General features: G+C 37.9%; 1 protein-coding gene across 1 annotated transcript in view; it reads left to right on the top strand.

Moving 5' to 3' along the window:
• The first annotated feature begins 919 nt into the window (after positions 1-919).
• Positions 920-26,550, top strand: part of LOC143984399 (zona pellucida-like domain-containing protein 1) — a 198,384-nt gene continuing 172,753 nt past the window's right edge. Inside the window, exon 1 of the mRNA XM_077484603.1 lies at positions 920-1,009. The gene's annotated coding sequence lies outside the window, so the exon portion shown is untranslated. The remainder of the gene's footprint in view (positions 1,010-26,550) is intronic.

The raw sequence follows: 26,550 nt of genomic DNA, 5'->3' as shown, positions 1-26,550 counted from the left end.
CTGCTGCATTATGCTAATATTTATATATTTATTTAGTGATTTGCAGAATGTTTGGTTCTATATAAATAAGGAGTAATAACAACACAATAAGTACAAAACATAATATTTATTATTTTAAAAATCCAACCAAACTTACCAATTTAATATTGCTCGCAATAATAATTAAGGAAAATAGCAACTTGACTCATAATTGATTATTTAGATGGTTTGCAGTAAGTGCAGTCTAAACCTACTCTGCATGGCGCCACACATCTTCAAGTTTCTTGTCTGTGCTAATGAATGTAATAATGTTCAAACAGCAGTGAAAAAGAAAAAAACACAAGACACTCAAACATAAGGGCAGATTCAGTGAAGTAGCTCCCATTACCATTTGATCTTTACAATTTTGCTCATCTGCTGTTTTTATTCCTGGTAATAATTATCATTCCGATGACACAAATCTTTATGATGACAATCCATATCAAGGTTTCATCTCTGCTCACATTGTCACTGCTTTCAATTTTTTCTCTCTACAGGCCTAGCCCAGCAAAGAAAAGGCTAGACATTTCTCACAATAAACAATGGAATACTGAAAACTTTTCAGGTTAGCATGCACTGCTTGTCTCACAGATAGCATGTAATACAAAACAAAGTTTACCCTCAAAAAGCTGATGACAGAATAATTTCAGTAGACTGATCTTTGCACACTGAATCTCTGCAGACACTTTCAAAGCTGAAAAGCTCCCACAACTCTTCATAATAAAAGACATGAGAAAGACCACTCAAATTTCAGGATAGTATAGACATTTTTTTAAGGCAATGTGAGATCAGTTCAATTTTCCCATCTAAAAGTGCATATATTTCAATAAGTGGTCTTTCGTAATAAATGAACGTCTCTTTTCACTCTTAGAGGGCTGGAATATGCTCTGAAAAAAATGGTAAGTAAAGTAGTAAAGGGAAGGCACTTGGTCACATGCAGCAGTGCAGAACACATGGAGGACAGTTGACTGGTCGACAAAGGGGAATTTGGGTGAGTTCCCATTTCCTTATCTAGATATCAGTGATAGGGCATTTATTATTTTAAAATCAATATTAGCTGGAAATTACAGTATTGTTCTCATTATACAATAGAATAACTTATTTTGAGCTGTATTTTAAAATGTCATTTTTAATTCCTCAATAAAAAAAGAGTTAGTTATGTTTTAGACTAATGAATACACTGCCATATTATTTATTCAACCTGGCATTTTACCCAAGATGCAGTGTTCTACTCCAATTTTTCCAGGTTATTTGTTAAAGACTGAATTTCATAATACGGAAAAATGCAGGGTGGATTTTCTAAAGCAAGATATTGTTTTTAAACTTAGTTCAGTGAACTTGTATTTACATTACATGTGCAATCATATGAAGAAAAAACATACTTCATGTGATTGCATGTTTGAGCAAGCACGGGTTCAATAGGTTAAGGGAAAAAAACAATCAATTACTAAATAATGATTTTTCTGTAGTTACGAGGCATAACACTGGCAATAATAATTATATATATATATTTTTAGAGTCTTTTAAAACGTAAAAAGAAAAACTCACTGAGAACATCCCTCTTCGAAATAATTTCAGATAAAGTACAGTCTATGTGGCAGATTTGATATATATATATATAGATAGATAGATAGATAGAGAGAGAGAGAGAGAGAGAGAGAGAGAGAGAGAGAGAGAGAAGGTTTTTCTTTAAAGATATAAGGCTTTATTTGGCCTATGCTTAGTTGATTGACCAGACTAATTGATTTATCATGTTGCCTGTAGTCAATAACAACATATAAATAGTTTTATAATTATTAAGTTTCATATGCATTATTTAAGTTTCTTTCATACATCACCATAAATGTTCATTGTTTAAAAGAGAAGAGAATGTCAACTTGGCAAAGTGAAGATTTGGTCATTTACTCATGTGCAAAGCAACTTAAAAAAATGTTGCTTTTGGAATTTTGCTTTGACGTGATTGGATGAATGACATTTACACAGATTTACCTTATTCATTAAGCTACACAAGTATTTATTTTTAAATTAAAAAATCTCTACTCCTTTGGTAAATCAAACTTATGTTTAGATCAGTGGTCTTAGAGGGAGCAGTTCTGCATATATGGTTTGGTGGGCCAGACTAAATCAATAAAGATATCTCAAACGTAAGGAAGTGATTGGATCATTCAAAAAGAAAAGAAAAAATGTTTAATGACATTTTCAAAAACATGTAACATATTTAAAAAAATTATAATTGTCAGCGTATGTAGCTGACCTGGTGGGAGCACGTTTGCAGCACAGTTCACATCCTGTACTCTAATCACAGTGAAGAACGCTGCAACTTCTTGTCAACCCCAACTGAATTTAAATGACTTCTATTTTATATATGAAACTATTCTATGAAATTTGAAGTTAGATGATTGACACAGTGCAAAAATTCTTTAAACTTTTTATATTAATGCTGCTATTACTGAATAATCGACCAAGGAAACATATTTCTATTTGCATATAAAAGTGCTATACTTATCAACGTCCTTTGAGGATACGGCAAACTCTTTAGCAGTATCTCATTATAAGGCCTCTTGCACACTACAGCTTGAAAAAGCTCAGTACAGCATTTTTTTTACTGAGCTAAGATACAGGCCTTTCATTTTAATGTGCCTATGCACACAGGTGCATAAACAAGCACTGTGCATTCTTCAGTAAAAAAAAAAAATAGAAAAATCTGCATTATTGGTCAGTAATTTATGCCTCATGTGCACAAATACGCACCCATTTACATACTGTGCAGAACAGGAATGCGAGAATAAATTGCGCAAATGCATACGAGTGAAAATGCATGAAAATACACGCAAAAACATACAAAAAAAAAATCGGAAAAAGTGGATGCTCAAACAGGAGTATCGTGTGCAAGAGGCCTAACACTTACAAATGTGCATTTAATGTTCCAAAATCTTAACACAATTGATGTATTTTAGATATTATTAAGCTACTGAACCCTTAAATTGTGCAAGGCTCACTACACCAGTTGGTACTTATTCTGCCATGAACTTTATGCATTAAAAGTGTAGCAATCTGAACATTTTTTGTTGGCCATGGCAACCAATCAGTACCCAAACAGTAATTTCTGAAGTACAGAGTTGAAATGAAACAATTTTTCTAACTTGCTGCTTTGGTCACACTTTTCCTGTATAAACCTTTTTGGTTTTACTAGAAAGAAGTCTATTGTGAATAAAAAGATATTGCACCATAAATGACTCCTTTTACCTTCAATTTGAATAAAGTTTTAAATATGAAAATATTATTAAAAAAAGAACCTATAAGTCAAACAGCTGTTTATTGTTACAGAATCTCTGTCTGTGGCTGGGTTACACTATGTGTGGCATGGAGCACAACAGGTGGTCCGGTGCATCCCCGTTCACCATTACAGGTCCAAATTAGGTCCAATTTTTTTGCTTAGAAAGATGCACAGGAACCCTGTGCAATGCTCTCCATGGCCGCCCTGGAGATGGGAAAACCTGCATCCAATTCGTATAAGTGTGAACCCAGCCTTAAGTCTCGCACACACTATAAGAAAATCTGGCAAATATTTTTGTCACAAGAATTTTCGTGTGATTTTCGTATAGTGTGTACACACATGTGGGAATGTTCATTTTTTTCATTTAATCAGTGGGTTGAATGGAAAAAATAATTCATGTGTGGCCAGCCTAACAATACCCTGTAGTAAAGTTCTCTACAAACCATATGATTCTGCCTCCTAGTGTTTCTTCCAAAAAAAGATAAGCCTGGCACCTCTTTATATTATCCAAGTAGGAAGCAACTACAAAGCAAAGAGAGACCGCACGCCAGATGTTCACATATCATTGGACAAGTACTGATAACCTGGGCTTGATTGACCCTGAACACAGGGATGATCAGCCTCAGGTAATCACTTTATGTCTGATTATATACAAATGGCTGGTTGCAAATGGATGTTGGCTTTTTATTGCTGTGTATGAGGTTTTCCACATGCAGTTGTGTGCAGAAACCCCTCTGTATCTCATGCAGAAATTCGGCCTCCGAGCGCATATGTGAATGAGGCCTAACATGCATGCTTAGGCAAACAGATGTTTGATGCCCAGATAATGCACATCCTGCTTCTAATATTTGGGAGTAGCTCTAGAATTGTTGCAAGTGGAAAGACTGTTTGACATTCTAAAAGTTTAAATTCTATAGTAAGAAAAGAGTATGGGGGTCATTTACTAAAGGCAAATCCACTTTACACTACAAGTAAAAACTGCAAGTGCAAAGTGCACTTGAAATTGCACTGAAAGTGCAATTGGAAGTGCAGTCACTGTAGATCCGAGGGGGACATGCAAGGAAAAGAAAAAACAGCATTTTAGCTTGCACATGATTTGATAATAAAATCAGCAGAGCTTCCTCTCATTTCAGATCTACAGTACCTCTTGGATTTACAGCGACTGCACTTCCAAGTGCACTGTGCACTTGTAGTTTGCACTTGTAGCGCAAAGTGGATTTGCCTTTCGTAAATAGCCCCCTATGTGTTTAGAAAATTTGTACAAATGTAACTTATTTAAATTTGTGAGACCATAAAAGATACCAGGGTTGATTTACTAAAAATGTTTAGGATGTCTACCTAGCAAAGTTGATTCTCACTTTATAAGGGAATTTTAATGAACCTAAGTGAGTCTGGGAAAGCTCCATTGACTTTAACCGCTTCAGCCCCGGAAGATTTTACCCCCTTCCTGACCAGAGCAATTTTTGCGATTCGCCACTGTGTCGCTTTAACTGACAATTGCGCAACCGTTCGATGTTATACCAAAATAAAATTGACATCCTTTTTTCCCACAAATAGAGATTTCTTTTGGTGGTATTTGATCATCTCTGTGTTTTTTATTTTTTGCGCTATAAAAAAAGAGCGACAATTTAAATTTTGCTACAAGAAATATCACCAAAAAATATATAAAAAACAATTTTTTTCCTCAGTTTAGGCCGATAATTATTCTTCTACATATTTTTGGTAAAAAATAATCACATGAAGCGTATATTAATTGGTTTGCACAAAAGTTATAGAGTCTACAATATAGGGGATAGATTTGTGGCATTTTTATTATTATGTTTTTATTAGTAATGGCAGCGATCTGTGATTTTTATCAGGACTGCGACATTATGGCAGACACATCGGACACTTTTGACACCGTTTTGGGAGCACTGTCATTTATACAGCGATCAGTGCTATAAAAATGCACGGATTACTGTGTAAATGACACTGGCAGTGAAGGGGTTAAACTCTGGGGGGTGATCAAGGGGTTAAGTGTGTCCTAGGGGGTTATTCTAACTGTAGGGGGGGCTACCACTGACATGACAGCGATCACTGCTCTCGTTTATATCTCCTCGTTCTGCCTCTCCGTGACTCGATCGCAGGACACCGTCAGGCATCGAGTCCACGGGACCTGCGGGCACGGTCCCACTGTACACGGTGGGCGTTCAGGTGCCCACTAGTCCTGCCATTTAAAGGGGACGTACAGGTATGCCCATTTGCCCACAGCTGCCATTGTGCTGACGTATACCAGCATGCAGCGGTCGGCAAGTGGTTAATAATACAAACAATTTTCAGCCAAAAATACTTTTTTTTCCCTTGCATTTGAGTGGGTATTCTTTGCAATGTAAACTTTAACTTTATTAACTAAAGTAAAACATCCCTTCTAAGTGAAAATCCTTTTTGCAAGGTGAACATGCTGTACTGCTTTATTAAATCAACCCCATCTTGTAAAAATGATGGGCAAAGTTTCCTTGTTTTAAATGTTATCACTGATCTTATCGGCTTTTGTTCCTTAGTGATTTATTTAGTGTTGACTTTCCCAGAAGGGAGATACAACATTCATTTAACAGACCAATAATGTTTACGAATCATGTCACTGTATTTAGCAATCGTTTACCTTCACTGTCAACTTGGTAAGGCAGATACATTCAACACCTTTTTGTTGCTGTCTTCTTTTAATTACCTGCAAAGAAAAGTCAAATGATGTTGGGCAGTGGCTGATTCTATTAGATGGCTAGAAGGGATTAATTACATTTTTATTAGTTTTAGGTAGATGAAAAGCACATTACACCTAGTAAATTAGAACAATTCCCTTTAATTAAATGTTCTTTTTAATTAGCATATGGATGGACCACACATGCCTTGAAATTAGTTGGGAGGAGGTCATTCAGTCTGTAGTCCAGTCTGTCTGTTTTCATAATTACCTTTTTAACAAAGGAAAATTGACAGACTGGGATGAATAAATTAGAATTTGGCATGTCTGCAATTTCTTTTCTATGGAACTATTCTAATACCCTGCTGAAAGGAAAAAAAATAAATTGACTTTGTTTTGTTTTCTATTTAATTGCAATTGCATTGTGGAACACAGAAAATATTTGGCAGTAGATTCGAACCCTGTGTAAGGACATCAATGTAAACTTTTCACAGCTTTTGTTTAAAAATGAACTTTATCCTTGTTATTATGAAGATACTTTTCAAATTGCTCTAACCACACTTTGGCTGTTGCTCCAGCTCAATGATAATAGTAAATAATACATTTGCATTTATATAGCACCTTTTATCCAAATGGATTCCCATGATTTCTTGTAATGATATACTTCAGAACAATATTTTATGTGCAGTCAGTGTGTTCAGCAGAAAGCTCCGTAAACTGATTAACATAGGGTGCATGGTAAGATGTAAAGGAGCAGAACAGCAAAAATTACTTTTCCTTAAATGACGACAGGTGAAGTAGCATGTTGTAACAATCAGTGGCATATCAATATTTCAAACAATCAAGGTTTTACATTTGCATTCAGGAGGGCTGTGCAGTAGATCAAACTCTCTGTTTCAATATAACTTTTCTCTGAGAAAAAAATGTCATTACGGTGATTGAGATGTCCAGGCTGCTGCCCCATAAATGGAGACTTGAATGCAAAATAGAACAATTCATCAGGCGAAATGTACTTTAACAGAAGGTTCTTAAGGTCTCCCTGTATAATATGAACGTTTTCACAAGTATTTCAGGCATATATTAGTCATAGTGAATATGTTCCACAGACATCTCCCTTGTACAGTAAATTTCCTTCCAGACTACTTTGAGACAATGACTTTGACACGGCGCCATAAAAGCCACCTGGTGTATTACTATAACTTATAAAGAAAGATGTCATACTCTATGGCCCAGAGCCCCAAAGAGAATGTTATCTTGACTGAAAGGCAGTCCGGTGAGTCTCTGCTACAAATGATGAAGCTGAAGGCAAATCAGAATGGAGCTCAGCTGACTACTAAGTCTAGCACAGCCGTATACAAGAATATTATTACTTTTGCTTTTCAGTTTCCCACAGATATTTGGATTCAGGCTGTATAGGAGATAAAGAAGATAATTATTAGCAAACAAAAATTATTACAGAATACATTGGATATTTTACATCAAATGCATCAATAAAGGATCTATTAAATGTTTCATATTTTTAAGAAAATGAGCATGTAATGCATTATCGGGGATGAATGAATCTGCTTGTGTTTGATTCATCCGGGGTTCATGGAATCATACTTGAAATCCATGTAACCCGAACCTAACAGTCAATTTCAATGAGGAATCATGAATAAGTTCTGCTCCTTTTCAAGGCTAATAGGTCAGATATTGTCAAAAGGGGCATGGATAGCTGGGCACTGTCAACAGGGGTATTTAAGATAGCAAAAAAAAAAAACTTACAGAAAAAAACTATACATGAGGGTCCTTTAAGTGAGACTTCCAGGGTGACCTGGAAAAAAAAAACAGCAACCATGTCACATGCTGCAATCCTAACTCTATAATTTTGAGAGTCCCCTGAGTTGGAACACATATATAATAATAATAGATAGATTAAGGGCAGGTAGGCCTGGAGAAAGCCTACCCCTTCTCAAAGGTATAGGGGGCGCTGTACACTCAGCAATGGCACAATGGCAGCAAAGGTATCCAGTGCATCCCCTCACCAATTGCCAACAATACAAACAAATAGCAATCTCCCCAACCTATACTGTAACTGGCCTTTGCAGCAAGGAGCACATGGAAGGGTGATGCATGTCAAAAACCAACAAACAAACATTCCCAACCTCAGCCAGCCTGCAGCAAACATTATAACCAAGGGGTTTAGGTTGCACACATTTGATAATATATATCCGTAAGCTTCAGCAGCCATGTCACGGCAGCCCAAAAAATGAACCTATAGCTTTCAAATTCTACAAACTGGCTAAAAACAATTTAATAGTATAATTTAAGAGCTTCTCTTTCACAGTACCATGATGCATTGTAATGTAAAGCCTTAGTTTAGTCAAACATAAAAAAAAAAAATACAAAGGGACAGTACTTGTATCGCTGAGATGTTTCCCTTATGTTGCTGGCTGCTGTTTGAGTTGAAATCTGAAGTCCTCCAATCCCCCATAACCACATAGTAATCTTCCAGGGAGGGAGTAAATAGAATTGAGAGACCTGTCACAGGCACTCATCAAGGGTGCCAACTATGCCCTTCCTTTTTTCCCTTTTCTATTCATAGAATCTGTACTATAGCTTCCATGAATGAAAAGTGTCAGACCTTTCATTCATCCACCCATTTCATATTAACATAAACACACACGCAGGTTGAACTGGATAGACTTGTGTTCTTTTTGAACCTCACCAACTATGTATCTATAAGACACAGGTATACTGTGGCAGGTCAGCCCTCCTGCACAAAATCACATGCCTGTACGTGATTTCATGCACGGAGTCTGAGGCGGCACACTGCCAGCAACCCGCTCCAGCTGTGATTGGACACAGTGGGAGACAATGAGCTGGTCCAATGGTCACGACATCTGCTGAGACCTGCTGATCATTCTGAGGAGAAGCAGAACAGCTGTCTGCCTATGTAAACAAGGTAGATCGCCATTCTGCCAGAGGGGTAAATGGAGATCTTGTGTTTCTGCTAAGCAGAAACACAGATCTCTGTTTTCTCCCAGTCAAAGCACTCCCCCACATTTAGAAAGCACTCCCCAGGGACACACCACCATTACTAGTAAAAAAATATAAATAAATAAAAATTCCACAAAAATATCCCTTAGTTTGTAGATGATACAACTTTTGCAACCAATCAATATACGCTTATTGGGATTTTTTTTACATAAATATTTAGAAGAATTCATATTGACCTAAATTGATTAAGAAGTTAGATTTTTTTTTTAATTTTTTATTGGGTATGTTTTATATCAGGAAGTAAAAAATATTGTTTTTTTTTCAAAAAATTTTCAACATTTTTTGTCTATAGCGCAAAAAATAAAAAACACATATAGCGCAATATATGGCGCAAAAAATAAAAACCACAGAGGTGATAAAATGCCACCAAAGGAAGACTCTATTTATGGTAGAAAAAAGGACATCAGTGTTATTTGGGTACAGCGTCGCACAACCAAGCAATTGTCAGTTAAAATAATGCAGTGCTGTATCGCAAAAAACGGCCTGGTCATTAAGGAGATAAAATCTTTCCAGAGCTGAAGTGGTTAAAGGGATTTTTGGGTGTACAGATCTGTGCACACAGGCAGGGAACATAAAAAAAAAATTGGAAATATTATGGAGTGACAGCATACCGCTTGTTTTTCACAAGCTCCTACATATAAATAACCTGGTCCCATGCTCTCCCAAATTAAACTGTAAGATTCAGTGCACCTTGGCCAGGCATGTTTAATTGTTGCAAGTCTTTTAAGTGGACCTTCCATGAAAATGGAATGTGTGCTTCATTAATATTAATATATTGTTTAAAGTCTCCCACATACCAAAGTCAAATTGCTTGAAAATATACTGTAGTTTAGACATAAAACCGCTTATGATCTCACTGTGCTTCACCGCTGCCTCCTAAGATAGCTGGGAACTCCAAATCCCACAAGAACAACCTCCTCTGCAACATGATAGCATTAATTCCCGCACATTTTAAAAACGCAACCATCTACGGAGGAAACAATGAGACATAATTATATTGCCCACGCTTCCTGGAAGCATCAGATGCCAGGGAAAATATATTTTTTTCTTTTAGCAACAGCTTTATTTTTAAAACACCTTTGCAGTCATTTTTACTTAAATAAGGGCTTTTATTAGAAAGGAACATACATTTTTTGGAAAGGTCAACTTAAAAAAAACCTTAAAAAAGGGTCGCTGCCTGTTATAATTGTAGTGCACATGAGAAAGAATGTAAAGAATTGTAGCACAATTAAGATGTATCAAAAAATATTAAAGGTAAAAACCCTTCCCACTCCTCACCCCCAAATTCTCCAAGACACATAGCATTTGGCTACCTACATGCCACTCAGGTAGGGTTACCATCCACTTTAAAGACTTACCACTGCCTACAAGCTCTACACTCTCTATGCACTTTATCAAAAACACTCCCTAAGTTCTTCTATGACAGCTATATCACATTGTCATTATGGCTGCTGTTATTATTATTCATTTTTTTTTTGCATGTATCCTATTGTTCTCTTTTGTCTATTAAAGAACTATAATAGTTGTTTGTTTACACCTATCTGCTTTGTCGATACTACAATTGCCTTTACTAATGTACATTTATAGTGTAATGTACCGTGTATATATATATATATATATGTATATATATATATAAATTTCTAAAATCATGATGTTTATTGTAAATAGTACATCTTATAATCTATTGAATAGAGTCTACTGTATATTATTCACAATATTTTGATATGTCAATTTACAAAAGCTATTTATGCTTAAAAAGAAATATACAAAAGAAATATGCACACACTGTGTATAAAAAGCAAAATGAATATGACATGGAACACTATAATCTTGATATGAAAATCCGTGTTTACTAGTATAGCTAGGTTGAAGGAGGTCAAAGGGTTTTAAGATCATAAGTATAAGTGTAAAATGGCTAATTCTGTAGTTTCTCTTTTTCCTTTTATTTTATTTTCTCTTTTTTTTTTTGCAAAACAAATATTGAACAAAATTAGTACTACTATATTTAATATAATCAGCAACTTTAATTAATTATTTGGGGTAATGACATTCAAATTCCAAGGTGTTTACAAGTGTTTTTAATATACTTAACGAGAAGTTTTAAGAACACTCTACGATCATTAGTTTAACCTAGCATGTCATCTGCAACTAATTCGTTACTGCACTAATTGTTATTCTGTTTACAGAACTGAAAAGTTACTTTTTTATTCACTCAGCCTAATTTAACTGCTTTTAATTAAAATAGATATATTTAATTTTGCAATTAATTAGATGGAATGAACATGGAGCAACAGACTTTAAACTTTTTTTTTATGAGCGTTTATCCCCCCCTGATATTTTAGTGGGTGCTCAGGTTTAATGAAATTATCACAATTTATATAGATATTTTGTGCTATCTTGAATCACTACCATCTACTGTACATGCATAGTACTCACAATGCCACATTCAGTTTATTTGTCAAAGTGTTACTAATATGTTTTGCTTAAAGTAATTGGTCCAGCTAAGCAAAATGTAAGTATGCATATATCAACGTTTATGGTCACTAGGGCAATAGGAATTTGCAGTAATCATCCAGGTCCTGTTGGGGTTTTGTGTTAGCAGCTTGCTCTCTACACAGAGAATGCATACAGAACATAGGGGTTTTTTTTCTCTGACATCACTGCCATTCCTAGAATGCTTTGTAGTTTTTTTTTTTTTACTTAAAGAGGAAGTAAAGGTAATTTTTTTTTTTTTTTAAAAGCACACCCTGTAAGGCAAAGAGGAAGAGGAAGTAAAGGTAATTTTTTTTTTTTAAAAGCACACCCTGTAAGGCAAAGGCATAATGAGCTAGTATGCATAGCATACTAACTCATTATGAATAACTTACCTGAGAACGAAGCCCCCGAAGTGGTCCTCCATCTTCCTCTTTGCCACTGCCATGGATCCCGGAGCCACTTCTGGATCTCGCAGCTCTGGCGCTGTGATTCGCCGGAGCCGCGATGACGTCACTCCCTCGTCACTCCCTCGCATGCGCACAGGAGCCGACACCCTGCGGCACCACGATCTGCGGCCTGCCCCAGTGCACCTGCTCGCCGCTGTCTACGGCGCATGCCCCGTAGACAGCGGTGGCTGTCTTCGGGTAAATATCTCCTAAACCACATATGTTTAGGAGATATTTCTTGGACCCACAGGTAAGCCTTAATCTAGGCTTACCTGTAGGTCAAAGTTGGTTGTAAGGGTTTACAACCACTTTAATGAAAGGTGTTCTCTGATTAAATGAGGTGGATAGTAGGGGCAGTGATGCCACATTCTCCACCTCATCCAATTAGATAATGTCTTGTATCATTTGAAAAAATACAAGGCATTTTATGAATTGTGACAGTGCATAGCAAGTAACCCTTTGTGGTCCATGTGCAGACAGGAAAGCTGTTTGTACACAACCACAGCAGGACCCTCAGGGTCAAGGTTATCACCGAAGTATCGCCAACTACTACATTGATTTTCAGCTTCCCCAGCAGTCTATAAGATAGGTATACTTACAGTGTGCCAAGCTGTGTCAAAGCAAGTATGCAATACAATTCCTGGAGTTCAGTTTTAAACTTTTTTGGGTTGTTTCACACGTAGTTCAGTAACTGGCTATTTTTCTGCACTGGAAGAATGCCAGTCACTGTTGGGGCACAAAGTTTTTTGCACATAGTTGCTTAATCACAGAGTGGTATTTTGACATTCACTACTTTCACTACTTGAAGCTATAATGCTCCTCCTATCATCCTGCAAGCAATTTAGGCTTAGTAAGTCAATTTTTTGGTTGTAAATTTAGATATGAAATATGAACAAACCATATCCTTCTATAATGTACACTTGTCTCAATTAAAAGCACCAAGTGTCATTTTTTGTCTGCTGCCTTGTTCCTCTGCTATCAGTATGAGTCACTTCTGGCAAGATTTTCTAACACCAAGAAAAGAAAGGTGACAGGGGAGGGAGCGCCAGCTGATTGACAACCTCAGCTCTGTCCCTGTGTGCTGTATGAAGGGAGGTGTGTCTCTTCCCTCCAATCAGCTCTCAGACCTCTCCTCACTGAGCTCTGCAGAGTGTCATTTCAGCACGCGGCCCCCATTTTATCAGACAGTTCAGATAAGCTTTTAGTTTGAAAGCACATAGAGAAGAGAAAACAGCAGACAAACAGGTACAACTTACTGTGTGTATCAGGATTTGTTTCATCTCTGTGTATCAACTAAAGACAGTGACTTTTCTGGGTATATTTAACCACTTTAGCTCTGGAAGAATTTACCCCCTTCCTGACCAAAGCACTTTTTGCGATTCGGCACTGCGTCGCTTTAACTGACAATTGCGCAACCGTTCGATGTTATACCAAAATAAAATTGACATCCTTTTTTCCCACAAATAGAGATTTCTTTTGGTGGTATTTGATCATCTCTGCGTTTTTTATTTTTTGCGCTATAAAAAAAAAGAGCGACAATTTAAATTTTGCTATAAGAAATATCACCAAAAAATATATAAAAAAACTATTTTTTTCCTCAGTTTAGGCTGATAATTATTCTTCTACATATTTTTGGTAAAAAGTAATCACAAGAAGCGTATATTAATTGGTTTGCACAAAAGTTATAGAGTCTGGCTCTCAAACAAAATTGATGTCCTTTTTTTCTCACAAATAGAGCTTTCTTTTGGTGGTATTTGATCACCCCTGCGGTTTTTATTTTTTGCACTATAAATAAAAAAATAGCAACAATTTTGAAGAAAAACAAATTTTTTACTTTTTGCTATCATAAATAGCCCCCAAAAATATATATAAAAAAACATTTTTTTCCTCAGTTTAGGCCAATACGTATTTTTGGTAAAAAAAAAAAAATCACTTATTGATTGGTTTGCACAAAAGTTAAAGTGTTTACAGAATAGGGGATAGTTTTATGGCATTTTTATTATATATTTTTTTTTATGAAGGCGATCAGCGATTTTTATCATCACTGCTACATTATGGCGGACACATCGGACATTTTTGACACATTTTTGTGACCATTGTCATTTATATATAATCAGTGCTATACAAATGCACTGATTCCTGTGTAAATGACACTGGCAGTGGAGGGGTTAACCACTAGGTGGCAGTGTAGGGGTTAAGTGTGTCCTAGGGGCATGTTGCTAACTGTGGGGGGGGGGGCATGGCTGTGTTTTACACATCACTGATCTCTGCTGCAATCACAGGGATCAGAGATCAGTGACACTGTTGCTAGGCAGGATGGGGAGATGCTTGTTTACTTTAGCATCTAGGTATCTCTAAACTGTTGAGCTGTAAGGGCTTTTAAAGCATTGTCCATTTTGGGTACCAAAGTTTGTCACCATTTCACACAATAAGATCTTTTTTAATGAATCCTGTAATGTGAAGTTATAGTGAATAAAAAAGAAACGACATGAATTATCCTATGTTATATGTGTGGTAACCATGGCACCATAGTCAAAAAAAATGTGTAAACGTGAAGGGACAGGAAGTGAGCTATTTACCCAAAGACGATTAAAATAAAGGGAAAAAAAAAAACCTAAAAAAAAACTATGCAGTCACTAAATAAAAGGACTAGTAAGCTGTAAGATTTTATTAGGTTTAGGTTTAGATACACTTTAAGTTAACCCAACACATACCTACAACTATAAACATAAGTGGACATCACCAGAACCCCCCTCTGACTAATCTCAGCTTCAGGGGAAACAGTGTTTAGCCAATGTGGATATTTACAGATGATCAGAATTGTATTTTCCTAAAATAAGCTGTCATCAGAGATGGATGATTAATTATGCTCCCTTTGAAGGCCTCCAGAGGTGGGTGGAGCTTATCAATGTTATCATGCCTATGACGTCATTATGGATTTCTATTATTTGGTAACATTCAGTGATTGAGACCAGTCTAATGCATTGTAAGTGAGATATTATTTATTTCCAATAAATGCATGACAGTTTTACTATGAAGTTTCTTTTGTGTTTATATATATCACTTTAAGTATCCGGAGGAAGATATCTATTTGAAAGGTTTTATTGCCCCTCGAGTCCTTGGAGGAAGATCTCCTTGGGAAGTGTTTATATGTGGAACAGACTTCTTAATCACTAGCTGACCAGCTGCCACCATTCTAGTGAGGCAGGTTGGCTCTTCTGTGCAAATCACCGTAGCTGTACATTGACCCTTTAAACACCTTTAGCAGGCACATGTGCCCCGCCAGGGGCCCGATGCGCATGGCCGGTGCACACGATGTCTGGCGGCCACGTGTGAGAGCCACACACACATCCCCATTCTGTCAGGAGAGGAGAGACAGATCGTCTGTTCCTACTAGTTAGGGACAGCGATCTGGCTCCTCCTCTAGTCAGCCACATCCCCCACAGTTAGAAACATGAAGGAACACATTTAACCCCTTGATCGCCCCCTAGTGTTAACCCCTTCTCTGCCAGTGACATTTACAAGATAATCAGTGCATTTTTATAACACTGTATAAGTGTCAATGGTCCCAAAAATTTGTCAAAAGTGTCCGATCTGTCTACCGCAATGTCGCAGTCCCGCAAAAAATCACAGATCGCAACCATTACTAGTAAAAAAAAAAATGTATTAAAAAAAAGAGAAAAAAAAATAATATATATATATATATATATATATATATATATATATATATATAATATATATAATTTTTGTGCAAAGAAATCTATATAGGCTTATTTTGCGATTTTTTTTTTTTTACCAAAAATATGTAGAAGAATATATATATATATACCCTCATGTTGTAAAGTGCTGCTCAAACTGTTGGCGCTATATAAATCCTGAATAATAATAATAATAATAATATCAGCTTAAACTGAGGAAGAAATTTGTTTTTTTATATTTTTTGGGGATATATTTATTATAGCAAAAAGTAAAAAATATTGCTTTTTTTCAAAATTTTAGCTTTTTTATTTATGGCGCAAAAAACAAACAAACGCAGAGGTGATCAAGTACAACCAAAAGAAAGGTTTATTTTTGGGAAAATTTTGTGTGGGTACATCGTGGCACAACCGTGCTATTGTCAGTAAAAGCGACACAGTGCTGTATCACAAAAAATTCCCTGATCAATAAGGGGGCAAATCCTTCTGGGGCTGAAGTGGTTAACGTGATATTAGACCTCCTATCACAGTGGTGAGGTCCATGATAGAGGGTGAGGGCACATCCATCAGTGCACTGTGGTGTTATATGTGGAATCTCTGGAAGGAATTTTGTTTGGTGTATGGTAAAGATTGTGTGATACATCTAATGCCCCGTACACACGAGAGGACTTATGTCCGACAGACCTCCAAAGGAGTTCCGCCGGAGTTCCGACGGAGTTCTGGCGGAGTTCTGGCGGACTTTTCGACCGAACGGACTTGGACACACACCATCACACCAAACTCCGACGGAGTCGAACGTGATGACGTACGACTGGATTCGAATAAGGAAGTTCATAGCCAGTAGCCAATAGCTGCCCTAGCGTCGGTTTTAGTCCGTCGGAGTAGCATACACACGAGCGGATTTTTCGAAGGGGACCGGGTCCGGCGGAGTTCCGTCGGGAAAATTTGAAGCATGCTTCATTTCTAAAGTCCGTCAGACTTTGGCGAATCAAAAGTCCGTTGCAGCCCACACACGATCGAATAGTCTGACGGACTCAGTCCGTCGGAGTTTGGATGTTGAAAAGTCCGCTCGTGTGTACGGGGCATTAGTTTGATTTCACATGGACTGTCTTTGTAAACTTGTTCACATTTTGTTTTTGAGATTGATACAAATGCACTGATGCACTTCACGTGATCTGTTTTTGTAATTTTGGTATCACACAGTTTTTTAGTAATCTATCTATCTATACATACAGTATATATATATATATATATATATATATATATATATATATATATATATATATATATATATATACATATATATAGTAAACTTTGGGGATAATAGCTCCGTGGGACCAAGTGCATAAACCGTTCAAAGGTGAAACCAAAAGACTTTTATTTATAATTAAATAAAAAATAAGGCTTTCTTCAGCACACAGATCAAAACGGAAATTAAAGTCCGCTTATCTTCAGCACAAAAAAACAAGAATTAAAGAAAACACCTACAGTTCTGTAGCCGGGTCTTCGCCCCAAAGTTTTCAGAGTCCTTATAGAAATCTTTTGTAGCCTCCAAAACAGCAAGACGACAGCAACACAGCTCATCAGACAGGTGTTAATCTCCTACTCCTCTTCACCACCACCTCTTCACTACTTCCTGTCTTATGAGCTGCTTTCTTGGAGGCCTTTAACCCCCTGTGTGCAGAATCCCTGTGGTCAGGGAGGGAGGCTCTTTCCCACCCAAATGTTACTTCAGAGCCCCCCAAATTCCAGGTATATATATATATAAAATACACTGCCTGCACGCCACTGCTACCCTGCCTGCCTAATCTAGCTCAATCGATTCTGGTCCACACATTATACACGGTGGCTATGTAAGCAGCCTTATATAGTGTGGGGCATGGACTTAGTCCCCCTGAGCCATGATTGGCCAAAGGCACCCTACCTGTGCCCAATTATAGCTCTCTCAGCAGAGAGCACTGTGATTGGCCAAAGCATGCAGGTCAGTTGCATGCTTTGGCCAATCATCATACAGCAATGCACTGCGATCTGGCAGTGCGTTATGAGCTGCCAAGAGAAAGTTAAAGGGGCCTCTGACTGCACCAGAGCATGACGAGTAAGTGGGCACTCCACCACAGTTGTAGCTATAACACAATTTTAAAAAACAGGACCGCTTCAGCTGAACATAACCTCAGTATCTTGATTTGTGAGAATGTTAGTCCATTTTGACAGGCAAAGTTTTGTCACATTCTGGTTGATTTTTCTGTTCCTGTCCTATGCATTCCATTTGGCTATTGAGGCAGTATCCGGACGTGTAGGAGCTTTGCCTATTGGAATGACCAAAGCAGGAGGTTCTGAATATTGGGCAGAGGTAAGTAACCTCTGGGTCCCTAATGGATAGTCCATGCTTTAGGAAAGGGCAGGATCCAATGACGAATTTCCAGTGTGACAGCACTACTACCGGTACAAAGAAACACATTATTAGATTGACCCCAATAAAGAAGTGTACTACTTCTTTTTTGAGACACTTACATCACAGCAGGTGGTATTCTTAGCTCATAAGCCCTAAGAATGATCCTCAATGGATCCTGCTGGTGGTCACCAAAGGTATAAGGAACTTATGCTGTCTTTTAGCGCAGGCTTCCTTTATGGAGGAGTCCACTGTATGTTCTGCTGTTAGTGAACTGGTAAGCAGTACATTTTTGTCAGCTAACAATATGGCAAATTAAATATTAAGAATAATTGATCCACTCTGTCAAATTACAGGGCAGAGCAGATTTCCATTATTCACTTATTTTTAATGACAAATACCAGAGTGACTTTGGTATAATGGTCATGATGACTAGTGAGAACTTTTTTACACAGAAAAACGTTTTCACAATAGTATCCATTGAGAGAATAGTACATAGTTATATTGTTCAATTAGTCTGCAAACTACATCATAAAGGCCCAGATGCATTTGTTACAATTATCTAGTTACCCAGCAAACTGTCTATGAAAAAACACATTTGTTCATTATTCCTATTCAGTGTTTTTATTTTCCCTTCACAGCTGTGACTGGGAGGCATAGAAGCATAGAAGCATAGAAATTCTGTTTTCATTTCCTTTATTGATTGCATTCATCCATACAGGTTAACATGTTCATTATTACAACACTCAAAAATATTTTGAAAGACAGCTTAAAACATATTAGGCTATTTTTTGTTGTTGTATTATTTAGAATATGCATTATAGTTATTAAGCATTGTTCAATATAACATTTATCATAGAATTCAAATAACTACAAATCTTGCACATGAGTGCTGTAATGGACTGTATTTGTTTACTATAATCATTTTTTCCATGTTTAGCATTGGAAATAGTTATCTGTACTTGTCTATATGCAGATCATTAAAATTAAGTTACAATATAACAAAATAATATGAAAAAGGCATGTGCCATTACATGGAAAAGTATATATGTTACACTGCACATATGTTCTAACTTAATTTACCACTTCAGCTCTGACAATTGTGTATTGTTTATGGACCAGAACAATGTTTACACTTCTGCTATGAACTTATTTATTGGGCAATAACCTTGCTATTACTTAACATAATAAAGTAACATCTTCCTAAAAGGTATTCACATTTCTCATTCTATAACATATCCCAAAAATACCATAACCTGGGTTCCAAGGACTACTCCATAGAATCTACTGTATGGTTTCCATAATGTATACTGCATTGATGATGGCTAAAAGGTATGGACCAGCTATATACAGTTTGAAATAAATGTCTCTATAATATTATAATTATTTGCATGGCTTCCATCTACTGTCTTGGCATTAGACATACTATAATTTTTGGAATATGTGATGGAATGAGACAGGTGAATACCTTCTGTTCAAAGAAGGCTTTACTGTGCTGCATACTGATTAGAATGAGGGTTTGTTAATTGCATTCGTTACTTTTTCACTTCCTTTCATGATCTGTATGGCTACACTGTCTCATTAAGATAAGAAAGTATTATTTAGTGCAAACAAGGTTTTTTTTTGTGATTCTCTTCTCTTGAGAATGTTATCTTATTTTCTGTGTAGTCTATGGACAAAAATTGTAAAACAAATCTAAAAAAACTTTTTTGTCCCTAATATGATTGATTTGAGTGTTGGTCAAAAAATTGTGCTACTGTAGAAAAAGTATACATTTTATTTTATAATGTGTCCCATTTACAATGACACTAAAATTACAGTTCTGGTACAAGTATGACAAAGTTGCTGACAAATGAATTAAATGTTTTGGGTTTTTTTTTTGCAAAAAAATATAAACAAAAGGAATAAAAATAAAACAAGATATTAACAATTTAAAAAAAGTAGAAATAATAAATAACTGTAAAATATTAGCTAAGGGGAGAGAGGAGGAAAGAATTGAGAAGGATTACCTAAAGGTTAAAAAGAGACTAAATAGAAACCATTTTTCCAAATACTTTTTTTTTCACTTTTCAGGTTGCTTTAACTGATATTATATGCAGATCATAGGTCCCTCCTTTGCTCTTCATAAAAATGTATAAAAACGAATTAAAAGTAATGCAACTTTGTATTTCTAAATTATGATTCTGAACAGAGTATCCAAACACTTTTTAAAACCATTGCAAGGCAGGCAAACCATTACAATGCAAAATAAATGGATTACAGCATGCATAGTACATATCAATGGCCATATACTAAAGTAAGCTGATATTGGCTAAAAGGATTAATTCATTAATTTTGGCTTCTTTGCTGGGAATATTTTTTTAGCTGAAAGTTAAATACCAGGTGAGATCAAAAAATATACCCTTACCCCCTGCACTGTAAGGAATAAATGCTCATTATGTCCAGGATAAGGAAAAAAACTTACCCTAGTCTGTTCTCCGGCAGGGTTCATCTAGCCATGCAACTTTTTCAGCCCAGCCTCCTCTCTAAGACACTCACAGCCATGGTTGCACACTTTCCTTCTCCACATGCAATACAGGGTTAATAGCCCTGCATTATATGTGACCTCATTGAAGGACTGCCCTTTAGGGTGAAGAAGAGGACAGTGCTGGAGCTCACTGAAATGGAGAATAGAGTAGGTAATATAGTATCTTCCTCTTCCTCCTGAAAATAGCAAGCATTCAACCCTAGCAGTGCAGGGAAATCCCACTACAAGGGTATTTTTTTATTTTTTTAGCCTGGTCGTTCAGCTTTGTAAACAATGTTATTATACTTCTCCTTAGTTTAAAAATGCAATAAAAGTACAGTCAGATAAAAGTGAAATAATGTTTTTCCAGAAATTATATAAATTAACCAAAGCTTGCCCATGCTTGGTCACAGGAATATCTATGGTTACCAGAATGCAATATTTGCTTGACAACGTCTCAGGAAAGTCACAGCTCTTGCATTTGCTTATTCTGCTCTGGGTGTAGCAGTAGCACTAAAATGTTTAGAGCACTTATACTACTTACATTTTTAGTAATATTCAACCAATAAATAACTCATAATTCATAATCAGTGAATAAAAACTTTCCTCTTAGACCTAAATATTGTTCTTTGAGGACAGATAGTTCTTTCTGCCGATACCAAACTTTAAAAGAGAAACTTTTTTATCTTTTCTAAAGAAGAAAATAGTGACATTTATGAAAAAGCTATTTTCTGTTGATTTAAACTGAAAAAATGTAAAACATAAGGCACAGTTTGTTTGGAGTTAATCCACCCAGGACTTTTGTTCGCTCTTTTAAATGTATTTTCCAATGGGATGCACTGGCTAATACCCTTATATTTAATATGCACTTAAAGCAAATCCATCTCTCCTCCGTGTTTTTAGTTCCTAAGATTTTATCCCAATTAATATCTTCTAGCAACGTTTGTAGTTTAGGGAAGTTGGCTCTTTTGAAATTCAATGTCTTTTTGGGTTAACTCGAGAAGGGTGCTACCAATCTCAGAAGGGGGTCTGACAGGCAGACAACAAATAGAGCCAGTCACAACCAATTTGAGTAGCTATCATTAGAAAAGAATACTATGTTTTACACAAACTGACAAAATGAGCCCATAAATAAAATGCATAATAGGAGGAAAAAAAAAGACTGGGACTGGATTCAGTGGGAGTTACACCACTACAATATGGATGGGGCAAGGTACACATTGCAACTAAATTGAAGTTGAATATGCAGGAGCTGTGATACGATGTTGCTTCCAATGCAGAGAGATTAGAGTACATATACACTTGCCACTTAGAGATGAGGTGTGTTTTATTATTATCGTGGAACCACTCAATGTCCAGATTTTCCTTATATAGAAGAATGTTCAACTCCCTCTTAATGTCCGGTATATTTGGGATAGCAGGAGATGTTCATTTCTTCAATAAGGCTCTGCATGCCACCATCAAACAGATTCGGATCAACTATAGATAATGAGCTCCCCCCCTCTTGATTACTGAAGAGAGAGGTGTTGGGATTTCATATCAAAATAGCAAAATCAAGGGTTCTTTGAGGATACAAGATCGTGTTGTCCCCTGAATAAACTTGGTCCCAAAAAACTGAGACTGGTGGACATAGCCATAAATGATGTGTGAGGGTAGGATTAGATAGGCCACATATAGGGAAGGAGTAACTTGCAGGTTGAGTTTACCAGTGAGAAATGGGATGTAGGCCCTATGGTAAGTCTGGGTTGGATCTCTTGCCATATGTCATTATTGATTAAACAGAAGACCCTGTTGTATCTGCACAGCAAGATGGGAGATTTATAACAAATTTATATCTGTAGTTGAGAAATTTCAACAAGATTAGGTGTGCTAAGGAGTGATTACTTATGTGTATGTGCCGATGTGCCCATACCACAGTGCACATTGTTGATATCCCTAGGGCCTCCAGAATAGAGAGGTGCAAAGGTAGATAAGGTAGGTACCTTTGTAGGACTCAGGGAGACCAATGACCTGTAAATTATTATGCACAATCTATTTTCTATGTCCTTCAATTCCTGCATGAGACGTTGTTTTTTTTCATGGTTGTGCACAATGGTCTGTAACTGGTATAATTCATGCTCCAATGTTGAGAACCCCATCTCATTCGCCTTGTGGATTGTTCCCCCAGCTCTTTCCTTAGCTGATCAATGCTCTATTGTACTACACTCTCCACTACTGCAGTGATAATAGGAGAGAGGAGAAAAGCCACTGCCTGTGTTATCCTCTCATAGTCCTACAGGCAGGCTGAAGGCAATGGAGGCGGATGAGCAGTGCCTTGGCTCAGCTCTGTGTCAGCGATGCCTGTCATATTGGGAGCTGCGGCTGCCTCAGAGACATCTGGCTGCTGAGAAATATGCTGAGAGAGGGATCCGTTTTTTTCCAGAAACCGCTCAATGACAGTGTTGCTGTCATACATCTTGGGAGCTGCTGGCACATTTTAAATGCCGGTTTCTATGTTTTCATCGGGGAGCCACGAGGAAGAGCAGCTACTCATACACTGCCGCAACTGGAAACAATTTATTTTTTTGCTTTTTACACACATGTTTAAAAATAATTTAGGCCTGAAGATTGCGTATATTCCCTAAAAATTTTATGTTTTCTGAAACTGTTTTCTGACACTCTAAAGAATAAAATAATGGAAGTACCAATTTCTTATGTTACATGATATTAGCACAATGTCACAGATCAGCTGCAGAGCTGATCTGTGTCTCACCTTTACTGCAGTGGGTCGGCTGGCATCTGTTGTCCACTGTCAGGTGTTCAGCTCTGTGCACTCTGCAGCTATGGGTGTCGCCGCCCTTCACCTGTTGCCTAATATATGTTTCCTTCCTGCTACTTCCTGTCCAGCCCCTCATGTGCTTCTCTATTTAAATCCCTTCCTAACTAGCTACCATTGTTTGGGCAATGTTTGTTTCTGTAGCTCCCCTGTGTAACCTGTTTTACCTGACTTCTCGTGAACTGATCTTTTGTGTACCGACCCGGCTTGTTCTGATTACGTTGTCTGCAACCCGCCCTGACCTTGGCTCACTATCTGGCTTTCCTTGCTTCATCCATCAATCCTTATCTACAGTGTCTTCTGGTACTTCCCTAACAAGCAGGGTGAACCTGGGGGTCGTGATCTGGGTTCAGCACGCAGCTAAGTCCAAACCCTCGTGAGGGTCCCTGGCGGAACACCGGCTGGCTCTTAGATTCCACGCCCTGGGGGATCCCGTGTCACCTGCTCGCCTGTGAGTTTGCTGTAAGTAGTACCGTGACAGTTTGCTCAAGCCATGAGCGTCTCTGAGAATCCACCATTGACCGAGGATCAAATGCAACATCTAGTTCAGAGACTTAACTCCCAGCAAGCTAATCAAGAGCAAATAATGCTGATTCTCCAGGATCTTGTCTCTCGTCTGGATCGTCTGCAACTCGCTGCAACTTCAGCTCCTCCCGTTCCAGCTCCTGCTTCAGTTAATCCGGTCTTACCTGCTGCACCTGGCAATCCCTGTCTGCATCTGCCGTCGCCACCTCGGTTCTCCGGTGATCCTAAGGCTTGTCGGGGCTTCATTAATCAGTCTTCCATCCACTTCGAACTTTCCAGCCACCATTTTCCAACTGATTGCACCAAAGTCGCATATATCATCTCTCTCCTCTCCGATGATGCTTTAGCTTGGGCCTCTCCACTATGGGAATCACACGCTCCTATCACCTCTGACCTCCAGCTCTTTTTGGATGCATTTCGGAAAACATTTGACACCTGCCTTTACACAAACATGAACTTTAATGGCATCCCAGTCTTAGTCCGTAGGGTTCAATATTGCGTTGGCCCACCTAGCTTCAACTCTTCTGGAAAGTCTGTCCACAAGGTTTAGGAGTCTGTCTATGGGAATGTTTGACCATTCTTCCAGAAGCGCATTTGCGAGGTCAGGCACTGATGTTGAACGAGAAGGCCTGGCTTGCAGTCTCCACTCTGATTCATCCCAAAGGTGTTCTATCGTGTTGAGGTCAGGACTTTGTACAAACCAGTCATGTTCCTCCACTTCAAACTCACTCATCCATGTCTTTATGGACCCTGCGCAGTCATGTTGGAAGAGGAAGGGGCCATCCCCAAACTGTTCCCACAAAGTTGGGAACATAAAATTGTATAAAATGTCTTGGTATGCTGATGCCTTAAGAGCTCCCTTCACTGGAACTAAGGGCCAAGCCCAACCCCTGAAAAACAGACCCACACCATACTCTCCCCTCCACCAAATGATTTGGGCCAGTGCACAAAGCAAGGTCCATAAAGACATGGATGAGTGGGTTTGAGGTGGAGGAACTTGTCTGGCCTGCACCTCAACCTGACCTTTGGGAGGAATTAGAGCAGAGTCTGTGAGCCAGGCCTTCTCGTCCACGTCAGTGCTTGACCTCGCAAATGCGCTTCTGGAAGAATGGTCAACCATTGCCATAGACACACTCCTAAACTTTGTGGACAGCCTTCCCAGAAGAGTTGAAGCTGTTATAGCTCCAAAGGGTGGGCCAGGAGATCTCTCGTACACCAGGAACTGACAGGCAGGGAGGGAGGAGAGACTCTTACACAGCAGGAAGACTAAGCTTGTAAACAAACTAACCATAGTATCATGGATCAGCAGCCATAATTGCCGTGGTCAGTTCACATAGGGGACACAGGAACGGGCAGGATCAAGCAGGTATTTTACAGCATAGATAATGACAAATTAGGATTTTTCTTTTTTTTTTTAGGGTTTCAACCTCTTTAAGGTCCTTTATTTAAAAAACAAAACAGAAGAAAAAAACAAAAAGTCCTACAATGTACATCAATCGCCAACAGTTATTGTTGATACACGACACCTGCCAAAAGAAAAAAACCAACAGACTGGCGGACATGACATCTCTCAGGGCCCCTCTGCTAAAAGTCAACAAAGAGGCATGGTCTCCAGGGTGATGTACAGCAATTGATCAAGTATGCCCCAGCCATCCATCCTTTGTTTACATGGCTTTGGATTACAGGAGAGAGGGGTTTGGACTGAACTTTAAATTAGTAGAAATGTATTATTCCTTATACCCTTTGCTGCTTCTCACTTTACTCTTAAGGATGAGCTCGAAGTTCAGGTCAAACGTACGTTCGACCAGAACATCAAGTTTTCACCCATTCGCGGAATATTATGGGGCGTTCGTGGGGAACTTCAGCTGTAAATAGCACAAGCAAAAAAAAACATTAGAAACAAACTCCCTACTGACTGGCAACTCCAACAACAGTTCCATTCAGTTTTATAAATGTAACAATTAACACAGCCTTCTTCTCGAAGTTACTACAGGGGGAATTGGGAGAAGTAGTTCTCCTCTTCTGTTGCTTCAAAGAAGGGGGAAACCAAGGGGAGTGGGTGTGAAGGAAACTCAAGGTTGTACATGAGGTAGCTCCATTAACATAGGACAGGTATTATATATATTCATTCAGACTATGAAGAAGATCTGTGTACCTGGTGAATCCAAGAGGGAAAGCACCGCAAAGGTGAACTCAAGAAATTGGGAGCATCAACTCAGGAGAAGGGAAGCCCAGAAACATTGAGGAAAATAGCTCCAGATCACTACAACCCCCATAATTAACTGGACCATGCCAACAGTAGGTCTCTCTGAAACTGAACTGTTCTGTGTACATGTTGCGATTGAACACAAAAGATACATTGTACAAAACCAATCAAAGTGACTCTATACCACATGATTGCTGTAATCTATCACTGTGCACTAAAGTAATGTAAGCACTCTATGCCAACCAGCTCTCTGTTTCCTCTCAAACACCGATCAGCACTCAGTGTAGAATGGGAGACTTGATGACCATAGCCATTGTTGGGAGCATGTGACACAGTGTCAGATCACATCTTTACCAGCCTATGAATAATGTGTGATCGCAGTACATATCAGCCTTCTATCAGTGCCTATTTGTTTACAGGCATTATAAATCATGATCTGCCAGTGCCTGATACAGCCAGCATCAGCTGACAAAGAAATAAAT

The sequence above is a fragment of the Lithobates pipiens genome, unplaced genomic scaffold (assembly GCF_037356315.1).
Source record: "Lithobates pipiens isolate NorthernLeopardFrog02 unplaced genomic scaffold, aLitPip1_a1.2 Scaffold_16, whole genome shotgun sequence".
Lineage (NCBI taxonomy): Eukaryota > Metazoa > Chordata > Amphibia > Anura > Ranidae > Lithobates > Lithobates pipiens.
Note: the sequence above shows the minus strand (reverse complement) of the source record. Positions and strands in the feature narration are given on the sequence as shown.